General features: G+C 32.0%; 1 protein-coding gene across 4 annotated transcripts in view; it reads right to left on the bottom strand.

Moving 5' to 3' along the window:
- The window catches only part of LOC100646523 (rap1 GTPase-activating protein 1), a 256,732-nt gene that overhangs the window by 217,684 nt on the left and 20,138 nt on the right, over positions 1-18,910 (bottom strand). The window contains exons 1-2 of one of the 4 annotated variants that reach the window (XM_048404328.1): positions 4,951-5,292; positions 2,543-4,413 (exon numbers count right to left, since the gene is read on the bottom strand). The exons of 1 other annotated variant lie outside the window; for it this stretch is intronic. The gene's annotated coding sequence lies outside the window, so the exon portion shown is untranslated. Of the gene's footprint in view, positions 1-2,542; positions 5,293-18,910 lie in introns of those variants that run through there. 2 more of the 4 variants (XM_048404329.1, XM_048404327.1) reach the window with 2 other exon arrangements.

Below are 18,910 nucleotides of genomic sequence, written 5' to 3'. Positions count from 1 at the left end.
CGATAATTTATTCTGCCATGATTTATTTATCTGTTGAGCATCCGACGCGCACCGACCGGATTAACGTCATTTTATCGACAAAAACATCCGTTGAATTTTCGAGGTATATAACAACGCAGACTTTAACATTGAGATCATTCCTTTTTATAGTGTAGGTGTATTTTACCGTGTAGTGTCGATGTCACATTGTTCTTGTAAATAATTTCAGAAAATACAGGATGATACTAGCAACTGTGTTGGATTATATCTCCATTCTGTAAGAGAAGTTAGAAAAATGTCGTAAAGGAAAAGCTTACCCTGTTTAACAAGCTCTATCATCCTGTCGCGTGATGTTTCTTACAAGTGCATCGGTGAACAAGACAAGACCATTAAATACTGAATTCGCGAGATATTTTATTTTTATCCGTTTCAACGTAATAATATAAAGAAGTACATGAAAAGCTTTCTCTATATTTTCCATTACATTGATTAATTATCTTCACAGCAGACACATTTCAACGATTAGAATGTTAGAATATTAACGTGAAATCGACAATTGTTATCGTGTTTTCTTCGTAACTATTGTAAAAGTATTTAAATACTCGGTTATCTTTGAATGCATATTTAATTACAAAATTATAAATAGAAAATTTATCCAAGACAGTTTCGTCCTTTGTTAGAACTTATATTCTGACACGATTAAATTTACATGGCTACTTTTAATATACAATAAAAGAATTGGAATTTGCAATTGTCAGACCGTATCGAATAGTATGATTATTTAAAGAATTCATTATCCTTTGTTCGTATGGTTATCAAGCTATAAATAAAATATAGAGGCACTATCACGATTATACGATATAATTCTAACAATAACATTTACGATCATATACAACACTGTCGCGTCTTTCATTTCAATCCACTACCATTTATATTCCATATGATATACATATATATATGTATAGTATTCATCTTACAAGAACATAATAAGTATAATCATTAATCATTAACTTTTCATTAATTCATTTAGTTTTTAGTTATTAATATAACTTTTTCAAAATACTATATATTTGCGTATGATTATGAGCGACGATATACGTATTATTTATGTTATTTTATATTTACATCTACATTTAATATAATCTTAATATCTCAATATGTTAGTAACCGTATGATAAAGATAATGACGATGACATATATAATGAGAAATGTCAAGAAACAATATCAAGGAACAAAAAACTAATCTGACTTTATAGCTTTAGTTGGAACAACTCGAAGAATTAATTTATACAGGAAATGTTTGTATAGTTCCACTGAAATGCAATTTCATTTTACAAGAATCAGATATGAAAAAATGGTTGTGGTATAAGATGTTGCAGCTCGTTGAATGGTACAGAATTTTTTCCTACCACTTTTGTCTAACTTTACTTCAAATACAGATAGAGCTTGTTCAGATGTTAGGGTCGTTCAGCACACAGGACTGAATGTTTTATGCATTTTCGTAGAATGCATTTTTAGGAATGCGTTACCATTTATATGGATCTATTTCTAAAGAATCACCTACTTTATCTGGTGAAAACGACATATGGTTCTGACCTGGATAGAACAATTTAAAAGAAGAAATAAAACTAATTAATAAGTTCTCGAGTTGCAGAAAATTAGAGGCGCAAGTTGTAAAGACAGTTGTTGATGATCAGAGATATTTGTAATGTGTAATGTTGAAAATTCATAAAAATTGAAATGCAAGTCCTACTTTAAGGCCAAGGCCAAGCTGGAATAAAACTATCTATCTGTCTAATAAGTTCTCGTAACTCGTAACAAGCAATATTGATGAAGAAACTTGAACGCGAAGCTGTGTTTGGTTAATTTAAGAAAGACGAACAGTAAATATGCAACAATTGAAAATTTCATTAAAAAAGATCGTTGAAAGTTAACATCCGATACCTCAGTTAGAATGAAATAAAAAATGTTGCAGGAGGATACGAAGCGTTTTCTTCGCTTAACCAAAAATGTAATTTTTAAGTAAACCTTATAAATCTCGTACGTAGGATGTAACAAATTGTCGATGGAAGTTTCCAATAAATAAATTTGTACATAATTTACTGGGAATGATCTCAAGCTTATTGTCGAACGTAGATTCTGAAAACTCGATACGTTTCACTTTTCAAAGTTTCACATGGAACTTTAACACTTTCTCAATCACACATTAGAAAGTGAATGTAATTCCGACTAATTAAATTTATTATGTGTATAACGATATACCTATTAAGACAAGCGAATATTAAACCATTAACTTTGTACCTGATCTAGATTAGAATCAACTGTTCCCTAATATTCAATCGAAATTTTTATTGAAATTATCATTTTCTAGAGAATTGTATATTATCAAGTGCATTGAAAACTGAAATAATGGTATTGATGATTGGTAACTTTTACGCGAAAGAAACGCAACAGTAATGGATGATAACGATTTCGAATGTGTTAAAATTCCTTGATATTTTCTATCGCGTTGAGGATGAAATTTCAGTGTAAAATTTATTGTACGATATTTCACGTTAATTACCTTTCTCGGCAGCACGCTTTGCTGTATAAACGTAGTATCCTGCGAATGTTTAATATTCACAGTACTTGACAAGGTATCTACTGCTAGAATCGTTCAAATTTAATCAATGCTTCCGCTTGGTCTCTTGTAAAATAGGATTATACTTTGCAACTTGTTCTCGATCTTCCTTTAGAAATGACACGATTCCGATAAAAGTCGCTTCTTATGCTGCATACAGCGAAATCTGTTTTAAAGGCTCGTCGAAGCTATATCTCATCGTCACGAAATTCCAATATAAGGAAATGTTGAACTTGGGACTCTTCAATCGAATAATTTATTCTAACAATTCTAGAAATTTAAATATCCACGAGATATTCGTTCGTGTCTTTCAACGTTTGATAATAAACGTTTAACGCATTGGAGAAATTGAATTCTGGTGGAAGGAACCTAATGTATGTCAATATATGCAGGCCTCATTTTCTTTCCATTCCACAGCCTGAACTTAAGCGGCGATCCATCTTAAACCCTCGTTCGAAACTTGCTTAAACGTTGAATATACCTTTGATCCTTCTTCTCAGGATAAGCTTAAGCTCAAAGAAATTCTGTTGGCCGGGTGTTCATTCAAATTAAGCTGTCCGGAAGAATACAGTTTAATTGCATAGACGATAGAAATGGCCGCTGCTCATTGGAAACTTCGCAGTCTGAATTTAAACAATAATTAAATTTTCTTCTTCGAGAAGTTCCCGTTCTAATCGCGTTTACGCAAAAATGCAGTAACAATTTTCTCCGGATACGTCTTCAACTTCGCTAAGAAGAACGTAGCAATAATGATAGATTTAAGTGGAATCGTAACAGCAAACGTTACGATCTTGCAACCGGTCAGTTAATTGAAGCGTCGTAGTCCGCCGATCACTTCATAATTTTCCAGGCGAAATTTTTCTTGGATCGTCGACTATCGTGGATTTCGCTGCAGTCAACTCGTCAACATCTCAGTGACAGGAATTCCTGTTCGGCCGTTAGACGTATCAATCGGCTCGAAGTCTCAGCACGAACACACGTTGCCACAGAATCACGTTATAACAGTTTTTGTTGATCGCAAAGACGAAAGAAGAGCGCGTTTCGAGATCGATGCTCGTTACTGGAATACAATCTAGGGGGTAGGTTTACCGTTCGACTTGGTTACGTTGCTCGTTACCCGTTTCGCCGAATCACGTCTCCGCGATTACACGTCCTAAGATACACCGAGATCCCGTTATCGTTTGCGATCGATTAATTCCCTTGGTGTGTTTCTTCGTCGGCACGACAGATCAAGCAGATCCACCGATCTTGGACAGGGTACAGGCGATTTCGTTTTTCTATGCTATCGTATCCGCCGATGCATCACTCAAGAATAATCTTTAGTCACCGAAAAATATGAACTGACACTTGCTTGCTATCCGTTCGCTTCCCCAACTGGAGTTTGCGTACTCCACTTCCGTTCCTTCTTCTTCTTGTTTTTCTTCTTCTTCTTTTTCGTTTAATCGAATGCGCGCTTAACGGCAACGTCTTTGTTCAAATCCCGCCGGAAGAACGCACGACCCGTCCGCGACGTAGCAGCGATATAAAGGCACGATACGTCTACACGAAAAGCTTTTTCACATTCTCAACGTCAGCACACTATCAAACTCGATGACACATTTTTCCCCTTTTATCTCGCACTGCGCTTGCCATCGCGAAAAAGATGTGCCCAATCAAGCACAGGGCCCCTCCCTTTATTTATCCTTCTTTCCTTTTCGTGTGCAACTCATCCAGCTTTCAAAGAAACCTCATTCACCGAATCGATAACTTCTTCGATAATTCTTGAAAAACGGCGATAAAGATATCGCGATAATAGAAGACAAGAAGAAACTAACCTACGATGTCACCGATGATTTTAATCACCAAAAAGCACACGGACGATTCCAGGCACGCGTTACTTTACACCTTGCAAATTAGCGCGCGGACAGAGCAAGAATAATTACCGTTAGCGATGCGGTAATTACTGCGAGCCAAGTGACTCGTTATGGTCAAGTAAAATGCGATTTTTCCGGTCCGCGGCAACCGGACGGATACGTTCAACTATCTCGCCGTTTCTGTAGATTAACCTAGTACGCTACATCAGCCGACGCTAATTAGTTGTCGTTGCAGCAATTGCGAGCAACAGGCAGATAACATTGTTTGCCAACTGGCAAACTGCTCCAAAGCAATTGCCCCGATACTTCGCCACCGTGCTAGCTCGTTTGCATAGACAACAACTAATTTTATTGGGCGCGCACGCGAACCCCGTGCATGAGCAACTCTGACCGATACTTTCTCGTTTAATAGCCATGAAAAGCTTCGTACATTTTTTTTACGAATAGACCGAATTCAATTCGTTTGTAATTGACCTGTTCAACGTCCGCAGTACTCACTGTCTATCCCAAAATCTTTGTTTCTGTGCGTGAAACGATCGTGATACGGCTGGACTATTTCGCGCATTTACCGCCGTTTTCAAGAACTCGGTGAAACTTCGTCGGGAAGATGATATCGATCGCTGGTTTCCGGTGATTCGAGGGCGTCGCGCGTGGAATCGAGCAGCCACGCGATAACCTTTCTATCCGTGCACACCAAGAGACAGAAACGGGAAGGAACACGAGGTAGCGAGCGTTCGATCGATCTTGATCGTCTGATCGAGGAAAGGCAGCTTGTGCTCGGTCGGCACGCGCTACTCGACCTGACAACGGATCGAAGTGCCGGAGGACTGTTTTAGTGGCTGCTCAATGCATCGCCACTGGCAGTCACTCCCTTCTCTCGATCTCCAACATCGTTCTCTTCTCTCTTTCTCTCTTGCCTGTGGACGCCACCTCCACCTCCGCAACCACCTCCAGTCTGACAACCGGAGGCTTATATGAGAGTAAGCCGCCGGTGGAGGGAACGTTGCGCGAAACGTGCATCGGTTTAACCGCTTGTAAACCCTCAGCGCGTCACACGTATCTATACTTCTTGTTGCGCGGCTTATCGTACGATCATGTCGTCGAGAATTTCGCAAGTACCCCCCACTGAAAATGTTATTTTCATCAAGATCGAACCGCTTTCTAAGTAAATGCTACGAATTCAATTTATCTTGTTTCGAATTTCAGCTGCACAGGAGCAAACAATAGCATTCAAAATATTATTATTAATAATAAAATGAAGATTATTTGCGCTAGGTACTGGATCTTAACTAATTTTTCTTAAATCATGTACTGCATGTAATTGTTAAAAAATAACAAGTAACGTAACGTTTTAACAAGATCGTGTATAATTAAAAGCCAACGAATTAGATATAAGGACATGGAAATTATTTATTTCGTTTGATATTTTCTATAGTCGATTGAGTCGATTCTTGCTGGCTCAATTACGTAAACTAGTTTTCAAAAGAGTAAGCCACCTTTCGAATAGATTCCAAAAATACTCGAGAAATTTTGAAAGTTGATTACTGTTTTCCTAGTTTTCACCGTAAATCATACGTTTCACAAGAGAGCGTTATGCTTTCTGTGCGTGCTTAATTCAAGCGGAAGCAAAAATTTCTAACAGACCGTTTTGTAATACTTTTTCTAGGTGAAAAGTAAAAGATAGATGGAAGTGTTATACGCACGTGATATGTACTGTTCTAATAAGCGATGTACCAATAACGAGGAATTTTGTTTGCAACATAATATTTATTATTTTTATCTATTTATAATAATATTCATAATACGACTAAAATATATTTATTATCGTTTATTAACCCTCTATTTAATAAATTTTTATATGTTAAGTACTATTTACTATGTTTAATTACGATTTAATTTTAATTGATTATTGCATTCAGAAAACAAATTTCGATGTTCCATGTGAATTAAACTATGTATGACCTTATCTGACTCAATAATATATTTAAAAAACAATGACATTCTACATACTTTATTTCAATCGGTATTGTATTTAACAATTTCGCTAAGAAGTTAAAATATTTCAAAAGTTCTTAGGATAACGTGAAAAAATAACAATTGAAATGGAGAAACAAGTGCATCGTTGCATCCAACGTGCGATTATTTTTTTTACTTCCAACTTCCGACAAACCCCTTCGCCGTTTCTCTTTCTCCATTATCCTCCCTCGTAAAGCGTTAGCTCTACTTTCACTTTCATTCTGATGGGAGATTCACGAGACGAGTAGGAGCATCGGTGTACGCAAGCATAAAATACAGGTTGATACATAGCTGCCGAGCGTCTGCTCCATATTATTCATTTTTCATCTTTACAGGAAGGAAGTGGTACTTCTCGCTTTTCTGCAATTCTGCAATTCTCAGTTGGTATGAAATATCGTTTTTTACGTTTATAATGCCTAAGTTCCGAGAAAAGCTGGCAATAAAGAATTTTATATGAAGCTCGGTTTCCCGACTCCTCCGCACGTGATGTAATTTATATTTCGAAATGTTTACGTACGATAAATATGGTAGCTCACGAAAATATCCGAAAGCTTTTATAAATATATTATGCATGCTATGTGAAACATTTAGAAATTATTAGCACTGTAATAAATCTCGACTATCATTATTATATTGATAAAGTTTGAAACAAGTTTGAAAATACATACGGTTGTACAAAATAAAAATTGTTAATAAACCTCGATATTCGGTGGGATCATTTTTGACACTCGTTACATGTTTAAACAGCTACTCATGCTGTGTACTGATTTTTCACTAAATACATATATGTTTGCAATAAATAAATAATTTTTGTACACATTCCAAGATTTCAGATTTTACATACGTAGCACATACACACACAATTCGTATAGAAGTTTTCTAAATATTCAAATACTTTCGTGACCCAAGGTATGTTTAAACGTAACACGTTGAAAAATATAATATATGAAATTTTAGAAAATATCTTTAATTTTGAAGATGTAGTGAAATATTTAGTAAACTAAACGAGTTTAATACAAATATACAAAATGTAGTTGTAATTTTGAAAATACAGCGTTGCTGCTTCATAGTTCATAGAAAATAGTAATAAAAAAGAAGAAAAGCTTCTTTCACAAATGTTCTAGGCGAATATTGCGTGTGTAGTCTACAAACGGATGTTGTATGAATTCCACATCGTTCAACCTACAAAATTACGGAGAACGGTTTCATACGCTTTTTTCACATGAAAAGTAGTGCAGCTTGTGTAACATTGAGATTATACATTCTTTGTACAGTAATCAACTACTTGGGCAATCTGTCCAACTGTACGCTATTCACACGCAAAAAAAAGTCATTCTGCCGATAAAGAACAAGTTCTGCAGTTTTATTGCATACACGTGCGTTCTTATTGGAAAAACGTAAAATATAATCAGGAACAGTAACACGAAGAAAAGAGGAAGATTCGTTTTCTTTCATATCATATACATTTTTCTAATAGTACGAATACTTTACGGCAATATAATTTCAGTTACGTTTTTTACAACACAAACAACGTTGAATATCTCTGCAATTAAAAATTTCCGACTTTTATTACAGGATTATATTAATTTAATACACATACATATTCAGATATATGTATAGATGTATGTACACGTGGATCGATAAAATAATATTTGCAGTTTTATCATCGTTTATGTTTTCCATTTATTTTTCACATAGTTAAATTATCTTTCAACTTAGAAAGCTTTAAACAAATTTAAAAAAATTAAAAATTATTAATTAATGTTTCTCGGTTCAAGAATCTTTGATTATTGATCCGTAAATAACAAAGTTGTATTTGCAAACTTGAAAGTGTAAAACAAAATTAAAAATGCACTTTATATTTAATTAATAAGTGTTTTTCATTCCTCTTTTTAAACGGTATATTTAAGACATTGTATAACTGTAATTAAATGTAACAGAAATAAAAGCAATATATTACAATATACATACTTTCCATTTTAATGACGATATAATTACAATACAGTAGAAATTATACTACAAATACCTTTTTATAAAATCCTTTCTTTCTCTCAATCTAGGTTTAAGTAATTCGCTTTGGATTAAAACACACGGTTTAGTTAACTGCTCCCCGTAATTAGCAGCTATTATTACTTGATACGTTAACAACTTGCAATTAACTATGATTACCCCACATTGGTAATATACAATACACAATGGCAGGCAAAAGAAAGTTTATAAAATAAGAAGCATAAAATGATACCATAATTTAACGAGAACAATGAATAAATATAATAAATGAATAGATATATATCACAGAGTAGATGATTATTATCACATCGTACAAAATTGTTAATACAAAAGTTACTAAGATTCATAGTATACCAATTTTAAACTTTTTTTTTATCCGCCACTGTGTAATTAGATACATGCTGTTATAATTACATACATTGATGTTTATACTATATATTGTTCATTATTTTCAAAATCTTTGTTCCAAGAAAAGGAAAGAGAAATAAACAATTTTGATAGTAGAGACACATAACAAGAACGAATGTTGCATCTTCATTTATGTTAAACTATAAGTTGAAAATAAACACTACTTACTCAAGTTATCAATATTTTAAATTCAGTCATTTTTTAAGGCTGTGAATTACGATCTTTTTAATGTATTAAAAATACTACGACTGTCACATTACCATTTGAAAATAATAGAACAATTTCATTCGTTCCTATTAACTTTCAATCGCATGTGTAAAAACATTTCAGATTAAAACATGACCCAGTTAACGCACGAAATACTCAAACAGTACTGTCAGTATCATTTTATTCCGTTTCAAGTAGTTTGTATGCTTGCACACCGTGTATATATCATCAACATAAAATTTCCATGCAAGAAAATGACCCGATTAAAAGCAAAAAACAAATCACAATTCTTGGTATCTGGAGGATTATTATATCTACCTAACCCGTTTGCAGGCAACACGTTACCTTCGCGTGAAGATAGCATGGAATGTCGAATATACGATTCAACAATATGAAGACGACAAATGAAAAACGTTAAGGTAAATATTGCATAAGCTCATATATCACAACAATAATAAAATCTATTTCAATATATCACATACCGCTATATTACAACAACAATAAGTCATATACAATTAATCTGAATCAGCCTAGCAATCAATTATCCTATGCACAATAAAAGCTCGACGGTGCTGCAGTTGCTACTTTAGAGTGAAGAAATAAGAGAAGATCCAAACATCGCTATAGTACACGAAGAAACAACTAGATCAATCAATAGATACAAAAGAGAATCGATGCACGATCGAATCACTAGCCAACAAAATGCAGGTACGGATAATTAGTAGGTACACGTAATATATAGTTCTCCTTTGAAATTTTCAAAGAACACACGCTGCACGTACTACAACACATAAACGTATATACATACAGGTAAATTAAATCGACAGATCTTACCAGTGCAAATGTTATCTCAATGGAGATAACTATGGAGATAACAAATACTCTTTAACAAAACTCTTTAACGAAAAATGTAACAATTTATCTCGTGTCTGTACTAACAAATTGCAAAGAATACCGAAGATAAAAGAAGAAGAAAGAGAAACATTTGCAGACATACACTAGCTGAAGGATTTCGGTTCTCGTCAAATTCATCGCCAGTGGCAATGACTCTCCTTTCAGCCCTCAAGCTGTGTATGCCTCTTTCTCGACGATCTTTCTCTTTATCCCCCCGACTCTGTCCATCTTGTTCCTGGAGAAGCTCGTGAGACCGAAACGAGGCGAGGGCTCGGTAGCGTGTACACACGTATAATCGAGAGCACACACGGTGACCGGAGGTACCGCATATTTATGGTGAACATAGGACCCACACGACTAACAGCGGAATCTGTACTAACCACGTCAACGTTCATTGAATATAAGTGGCCTGCTCTCAGCGATTAACCATGCTATTCTATGGTCCGCTTTAGTTCATGGCAAGTAGCCGATACCAGTTTAGGAATTTATTCACTAGCCGAACTGGAGTTTTTGGAATTAATGTTACGCGGAAGAACGATCAAGTAATGATCATTCTGGAATATTTATGATATTAGCTGCCGACTTTTTTGGAGCAATTTGGTTTTATGTATTATTTCTTCGATGTATAACTCGTTTTTCTTTTCTTCTTCCTTTTAGTTCTTCGGCTTAATGACGCTGTTCTTTTGATGAATTAATTAGCCGTTCTTATTTAGATTTTAATCTATGTCTGTTTCAGAAGAAATCTTAAATGGTAATTTAACCTTTACATGTGATATTTCCGTATATTATTCATTAGTAATGGAGCGTTGAGTGTTTTAATTTCTGATACAAGGTACGTTTTTTGTTCCTTCTGAAACTTCTAAATGAAGGTTTTGAATGTGTTTAAAAGTACTCCCTAATGATACTTAATTTTTTTCATTAATAATATCATTACAAATTGTACAAAGTAGAAGTTGCCTAAATTTCATCAAATATTTACAAACGAATAAGTATATGGATACAAAAAGGAAAACAAGACAGAATAGATAATCAAAGCAAAAACAAGACTGTAATAATATGTAGCGAAGATACAGGAATCTGCATTTTCTGCATTTTATATTGTGAATTTATGTTTTAATATTTAATATGTACATATACTTCATATACTACTTCTGTTATTGTAAAAGATGCATTTATAATACTTTTTACTTTGTATGTAAAAGTCACAATCGCAATCTCTCTCTCTCTCTCTCTCTCTCCTTTCTGATTGAAAAATTTAAATATTTATGTTGAATAAACCAAAATAGTATGCAAGGGAAATCATAAAAAATATTCCAATTAACTGGGAAAAGAAAAAACTTTTGTATCCCAATTTGCAAACGACAAATAATAATTATTTATTAGTTAACTAAAAAATATTCATACTTTATTTTATATATATTCCATGAGAGTTTTCGAACTGCCTTATTACCAAAACCAGTCGATATCTGGCCTCATCATTGACGAATTCGAAGAAAAATCTAGTTGCCATGCACTGAAACTGCCAATATACTGCTGAACAGCCGTAATCATAAAGCCATAAACATTTCGCTTATATCGATTGCCTTGGTATGATTGCTTTGGTATGTATACGCCACAGAATGAGACGAATTCCTTCGAGGTAATATTTTTCAGATAATATAGAAGCAATTAAAGAAATAATAATAATAAGAACATAATTCAAAATATCTTATTTTGTAAGAAAAAGATATTGATAAAAATAGATTAATTTTAGAATAACTTTTTATTAATATTTGTAATAGAACAGAAGTAAAGCAACTATTAATAAAAATGTTATCAATTGTTTCCAATAAAAATAATATAAATAATAATATTTTTAAAGCTCATTGATAGAAAAAATGTATATCTATTTTCTTCAATAAGTCATCAGTTGTCAAATAGAAAATTGTAATGTAATAATAATAATAAAAGTCCTAGAAATTGATATAAATAAATTTTTTATTTATGTACAATAATTATTGTTTTTTTTTTTGAAATCTCAACTCTATTATATCTATTGGTGCGCCTAGTAGTATGCAATATGCGCCACACATCACTATAATACGAATGAAAGTAAATACGTAGGTGCATACAGTAGTCTAAGGCCTAACTCATCGCTTCAATCATTTATAATATTTGTACATAATTGCCAATTATTAAATATTTAATTTATTAACGTTATTATTATAATTATTAAAGTTGTATAATAATTTTAATTACTCGTTAATTAATCATTTCTTTAATTTCATCAATAAAAAGATCTATAGCATGGTCCAATATCCAGAATAGGATTTGACAAGTAAATAAATTTTCTGTTAATAACTCGATCTTTTTGTTGCAGGTACATATTACAACTGTGTTGAAGATTCATCGTGGTGAATTGCAGAGTGAAAGAATATCCATTATCTATAGTTATATGTATATAATTCCAGGAAATACCCAGATTAATTGGCCGTCACGTTCGCCCGACCTTTCAGCTCCCGATTACGTCCTGCGCGGATACCTGAAGGAGTGGGTGTACTTGAACAAACGGAGTACGCTTGAGCAGCTCGTGGAGAATATCCGTGCAGAAATTCGAGAGCTAAGGCTTAAACATTAATGGCCCCGAATTTGTGAATTGGCTACTAGAACTCATTTAAAAAATGTCATCTATCATAACATATTTCATAGTCAAACAAATTTTCACGTGTTAAGCATTTATTGTATGTAATATCACTGAAATTAATTTATTAATAAAAAAGTTATTGGCTTCCCAAACTCTAATTAAATAATATAGAAAATATTTGTGATTTTCATTAGGATCAACATTTCAGGCACTTTAATAAATGGTAAATCTCATTATGTACTTATATGTAGATAAAGGTATTGCAAATCGTAATCATAAATAATACCATTACGTTCATATTAATTAATTACTATCAATACTATCATAATACATATGTAATTGCATTACTTATAATGTATTGTAAATAAGACTGTTTGTTAAATGGACCATACTTTTTACATACGTTTTTATGTTCTTGTAGTCTAACTCAATATTACAGTCATCAAAATGTTGAAAAAACAATAGGTTTTAATTATAATATATGAATATACATATATAGATATAAGTTTAATAATGAAAATATAAAGTTCGAAACTATTTACATAGAAACCTACCATCAAGGTTTTATAACTGAATTTAATAAGAACAAGTGATATTTAATTGACAGTCAATTACATCAATGAAATGATAAGTCTAGATTATTCATCGATTTTTAAGTTCAGCTTTACAATCGTGCCTTAAGTGGTTCACTTATGTACCGTGTTGACCTGTGATTATCTAGCGCGTTGATGTGCAATAAATATGTGCCACTTTCTCATGCTTTCAATAAGCTCATATCTATATATACATTCTACAAAGTATCCCCTTCATGAAGTATTAAAAATGTGAAATTACATATTTAAAGTATACTACAATATAAACAAACGTTTGACATTTCAAACGATAATGATTGCATCTAATTTGAAAATTTTAAGTAAATTACGTATTACGTATTTGATTATTTGTATAAATAAGCAAAAGAGAAATTTTAAATAGTATTTTTTAAAAAGAATAAAATTATTACAAAAGAATCTTTTATAACATTACTATTAAATACATAATTCTACATGAAATTCTCAACAACATGTATAATGTTTATAAACTAGAGATTTAGAGCAGTAGGCAGGTATACAACTTCTTAATTAAAGTAAACAAGTACTAATTACACATAATTCGCTCTCGATCGTGTTATTCTTTTTTTTATGCATTCATTTCCGCTCATTCTCTTTCTTTGGAACATTTTCGTTATTTCATTGTAATTCTATTTCCGCACTAAAGATTTTCATTTGAACTCAACAAAAATTCCAAATAACACACCTGAAATCTTTAATCAATCTTCAGAGGAATTTACACATACGAGAAGGATACTAAGCAAAATTTAATAATCAAATCAAGTATATAAATTATTACAAGTAATATGCGTCAGAAATTTTAGAACAGAATTATTAAAAAGTGTAAATTAAGCATATGTGAGAGCGAAAATCAATAAAGGCGTAAAGGAAATTCTAACTAGGAACATTGTTCTAAACGAAAATTTTTGTAAAACTTCATTACGTTCTAGAAGCACATTATACAGAAGCTGTTACAGCAGCGTGAACTTTTTAATTTTAGCAATCTGTGCAGCAGACCGGTTGAACTACCTTTAGTCAGGAAATAGTATTTTCTATACGATGAAAGTCGAAGAAAAATGAACTTCTGGAAGGCACAGACTTCAGCCAAACTACGTAGAACATTTTTCCAATTAATGTTCTGTCTTATATTCCAATATAGTATAGGTAATTCTATTACGAAATGGAAAACATTAAGAAATTCATGAAATTTTTAATTATTGAATAAGATATTAAGTTGATAGCTAAACATTAAGTAAAATAGAACAATAAATTGTTTCGATGATAAATTAATATTTTATAAAATAGTACCGATGTGATGATAGTATGTGATGATAGTACGAAATGAGTTTATATGTATAGCTTGATATTTAGAGAACGGAAGGTCACACGAAATATTAATTATTTCGAGAATTAATCAAAATTTTTTGGACAAATTATCAACAATTCTTTAACTAAACGCTTCTTAAGAAATACAAATTTAAAATAACACCAGAATTCTCTTGTATAATGATTTACTAACTAATAATATAAGTGAATTGAAAAACGATAAATTACAGGTTATAGATACCTATCGTATAACGTTATTATTTTATACTTTATTCTTATTAAAATAACACAATTACATGGTATGTAATTATTGACACGCACAATATCATTTCTTTTATCACCAAACTCGTTATTATTATAAAATAGAATTTCTTAGCCTTGGTAATTTGCAACCTAATAATTTTATATACAACTTAATAATTTGCAACCTGTAACTTATACAATTTTGCTAATAATATATTGATTCATTTGTGCAACCAGAACAAGATATCGCTATATTAATTCATAAAAGCGACACATTTTTGTTTAGTAAATGTTTTAAGATTTTTTGTACAGTACTGTATAATAATAAAAATAGAAAACTACTCGTACGAAGGGTGTTGATTCAAATTATCCAGTACCGTTTCAAGAAAATATTACCGTTGACATTCGATCAATAGAAGAACTCACCACCAATCAGTCAGTCATTTCCCTTTGCGAAAAAAGATAATTTATGCGGTCATCTCGAGTCGAGTGGAATGGAGTCGAGTTCAGTATACGAGGCAAGTTATACAATTCATACTTAATGCAGTCAGCCAAAGCAATCATCTTCGAAGCATGGAGCAGAGTGTTACTCAGGTTCGGTAACACAGCCTGTTGTTTCCGTGAGTCCCGTGCCCCCTTCTCTGTGTTATTATCCCACTCGAAAATGATCGGCTTTGCCAATGTAATAATAGCTTGACCCGGAGAACTGTGGAAAAACGGGCAGTCGCGGTCGCCACGAAAAAGGAAGAAACTCGTGATCGACTCTTTTGCTATCCGCTGCGACGTTACACGCGTGTTATACGAGATTCAATTATCGCGTACATCTCGTTTGCATCTCACTACAGAATCACACGCGGTCGGGAGTCTTGTAATTAATATGTACGAGACGCGATATACGCGTTGAGAAATAAATGTTAACGCAATCGGAGATCGGTACGAGACGATACAACTCTCGGTACAATCGTTTGATTGGAAGTAACGAATCCCTTTCGGTGGTACGCGCACCAAGATGTCTTCGATATCTTACTATTCTTACTACGAGATGTACAGGGTGATTCTAGTAATTAGGTCAGACTATACTGCCGACCATAAGTAACAGGGTATTAGAACACACATCTGTTTACAGTATGAACTCATATAAAGCGGAAGATACGTTACGTGCTTGTAGAAATTATGCGTTTTACAAGATGCACAACGCAAAATCTAAAATAAATTCTTTGTTTGAAGTGACATAATTACCTGTGTATAGAAATAAGTATCGTACAATGCGCGAAGTCTTCGTTATTATACAGGAGCTTGTGCATTTCTACGGTTTTTAATCAATTTAGTAATATACATTTGCATGTCACGAATAAATCAAGTCTGCGTCTGTTTATAGGAATAATGTGTTTTTACACCCCTACAAATATTGTAACGTACATATATCGTAGCCTTTTTAAAAATGTTTGTAATCGCGTTATACAAGCACTACATTATATGGGAACCTATAGTTTTGGGAAAAACTCTAACAAATTTTATTTTATTTTATTCAGTACTTTACGTATAACGCGAATGAAATAGCAGGCTTTTTATTATAATAACTAGAAAATAAGTATGTACGAGTGTAGATTTTGCACTATTTAACAAGGTCGTAAGGAGTAACTTATTCTTCCAAATAGGTATAGCAATATTTCATCGTTATTTTATACTATTTAGCTATTTAGTAGTCATATGTAAAAATAAATTGCCATGTTAATATTGAATCATGATATGTACATATCAATATCATATTTGTATCGTAAATATTAAAACTTTATGGAAACTCTCGTACTCCTACGCACTGTTTATGCCATTATAGATTTGAATGAATATCAAATTCAATTAGGGATCATACGGTAACAATTAAATCACGTACTCGAAAATAATTAAGAAAATATAGAAAATTGCACAGAATGTAATGGTGAGATATTTGGGAAAATGAAATATCTCATAAAATATAGACTTTTTAATTGTTTATCTTTTATTCGTATAATAACTCGAAAGATATATGCAAAAGGTTCATTTGATCTCACTTAAAACATTTATGACAAGAATCATGCCCCATAATGATATAGTTTATAAAACAATGTAAAATTTTGTACTACAACTTTCCAGCTTCACTTATAATAGAAGTGTAATTTGCCCCAAGTGTTAGGATCATCCTGTATAAATCCATTTGTACGTACGTATCATAGGTAAAGAAACATCGGAGATAAAGTTACTTAAGGTCATCCGGTTTCTTGTATTACTGATTCTAATGTCTTTTAAAGATTGCACTAAGTATTCTGAAACTTGCAGTATCCAAATTAATGAGAAATTATGATGATATTGCATAGGATAATATCTTTGTATGATATTATACATTACTTTTATATCGTTATACCTACGTTGAGGAAAAAATAACAGCGATAACATCAGTAAGCAAAGAACATAAGATGTAGTATAAATGTAACATGTCTTCTATTATTTATAGATTACATAGCTTTTTTTACTGTGAAATCGTACAAACTTTTTAATATGTTAGGTTGTGTTGTACTATGTTCCATTTATGGCTTAAACTAATCTAAATGTCCCTTTTCCAATATCATAAACGTTTCGGAATGCAGATATCCTCAACGTTATATATTTTTATGACTTTCCCCATGCTTTTACCATTTCTTCGTCTTTAAGATATCTCTCGTTTCGTTGCAACAGTTAGTATAATATCATACGTTGCCTTTCTGATGCCATTGCACATTATGGCACAACACGCTGGTAGTGCTGGTGCGTATAATACCAACTTCGTATTAAAATGACGAAAAAATGTACTGTTTGCATAATAGAACTTTTGATAGGGGCACATTCGAATAATACAAGACTTTGGATAGTAAACATTCAAATAAGGATGGTCCTACTACATGCATTAGGTATTTAAATAAATATATTCATGCCTTTTGGTATGTTATATAGTTTACTATTGGCATATTTGCAACTAATATTTTTATATGTTAAAAAGTGAACGATACTCGTGCAATGTTTTTAAAAACGAGGTAACAAACATCCTACATCAAATATTTTGATTATTTCCTACTTTTCAGAAAATGTATGATGTTAATGGAAATATAATCTATTTATATAAATAATAAAAATAATGTTAAATGTGAGATATTTCTAAAAGGTAAGACTATTAATGGTAATGTACGGAGTAAATATCGTTTTTATAAACCTTTTATAAATCTTCTGAATTGTTTAGTACAATTATTTATATTTCATGTTAGCTGGACGTATTCAACGTGTCGATTTCGGTATACAGTAAAAATACCTCAAACAAGTATTCTTTCTCTCTCGATCCCTCTTGCTGGGTAATAAAATATCCATACTGTTTTATATTATTTGTAAAATATATTTTATACGACCTCAGTTTATTGCAAACATCCGTCAAGTTAAATTACAGAAAAAAGCTACGTGATAAAAGATCCGCGTACTGTTAGTCATAAGATACTTTTTACGAACTAAGTCAGTTTGCTACAAAGTTCTGTAATACTAAATTACAGAAAATTACTTCCTCGAATTAAAAGCATCCAACACCATTACAGTACATAATACGTATAAATTGTCGCACATTACACCTAAACCATGAAAATAAATATACTTCATATTTTCAATTTCACTGTAGCACTTATATTAATATTCTGTACTAAAAATACAGTTTAGAAGTAAACAAAATTACAAAAAATCTATGATGCCATTGATCTTATTACTCATAAAATTATAAGTTACGTTCGCTATAAAAACACAAACAAGCAGCTGAATTACACACACACACACACCTTACAAAGAATTTAAAAATAAATAACACACTTATTATTATTATTTTATTTATTATTATTACCTTAATAATTAATTAAATTTTATTAATAAAAATTTTATCAAATTTTTATTTTATTATATATAAAATTTTATTATATTATAATTGTATTATATATAAAAATGAATAACATTTATTTTAATAATTAATTCAATTTATTAATGCACACTTATTATCCCTTGTACACTTATGTATAATGATTATTGATAGAGCCTTTTGTAAAATAATGGCTATATATTTTTAATTGAAAAAAATAAGCATAAGAGATAGCAAAAA

This window comes from Bombus terrestris, chromosome 3 (assembly GCF_910591885.1).
Source record: "Bombus terrestris chromosome 3, iyBomTerr1.2, whole genome shotgun sequence".
In the NCBI taxonomy this organism is placed as follows: Eukaryota; Metazoa; Arthropoda; class Insecta; order Hymenoptera; family Apidae; genus Bombus; species Bombus terrestris.
This window is presented reverse-complemented; position numbering and strand designations above follow the sequence as displayed.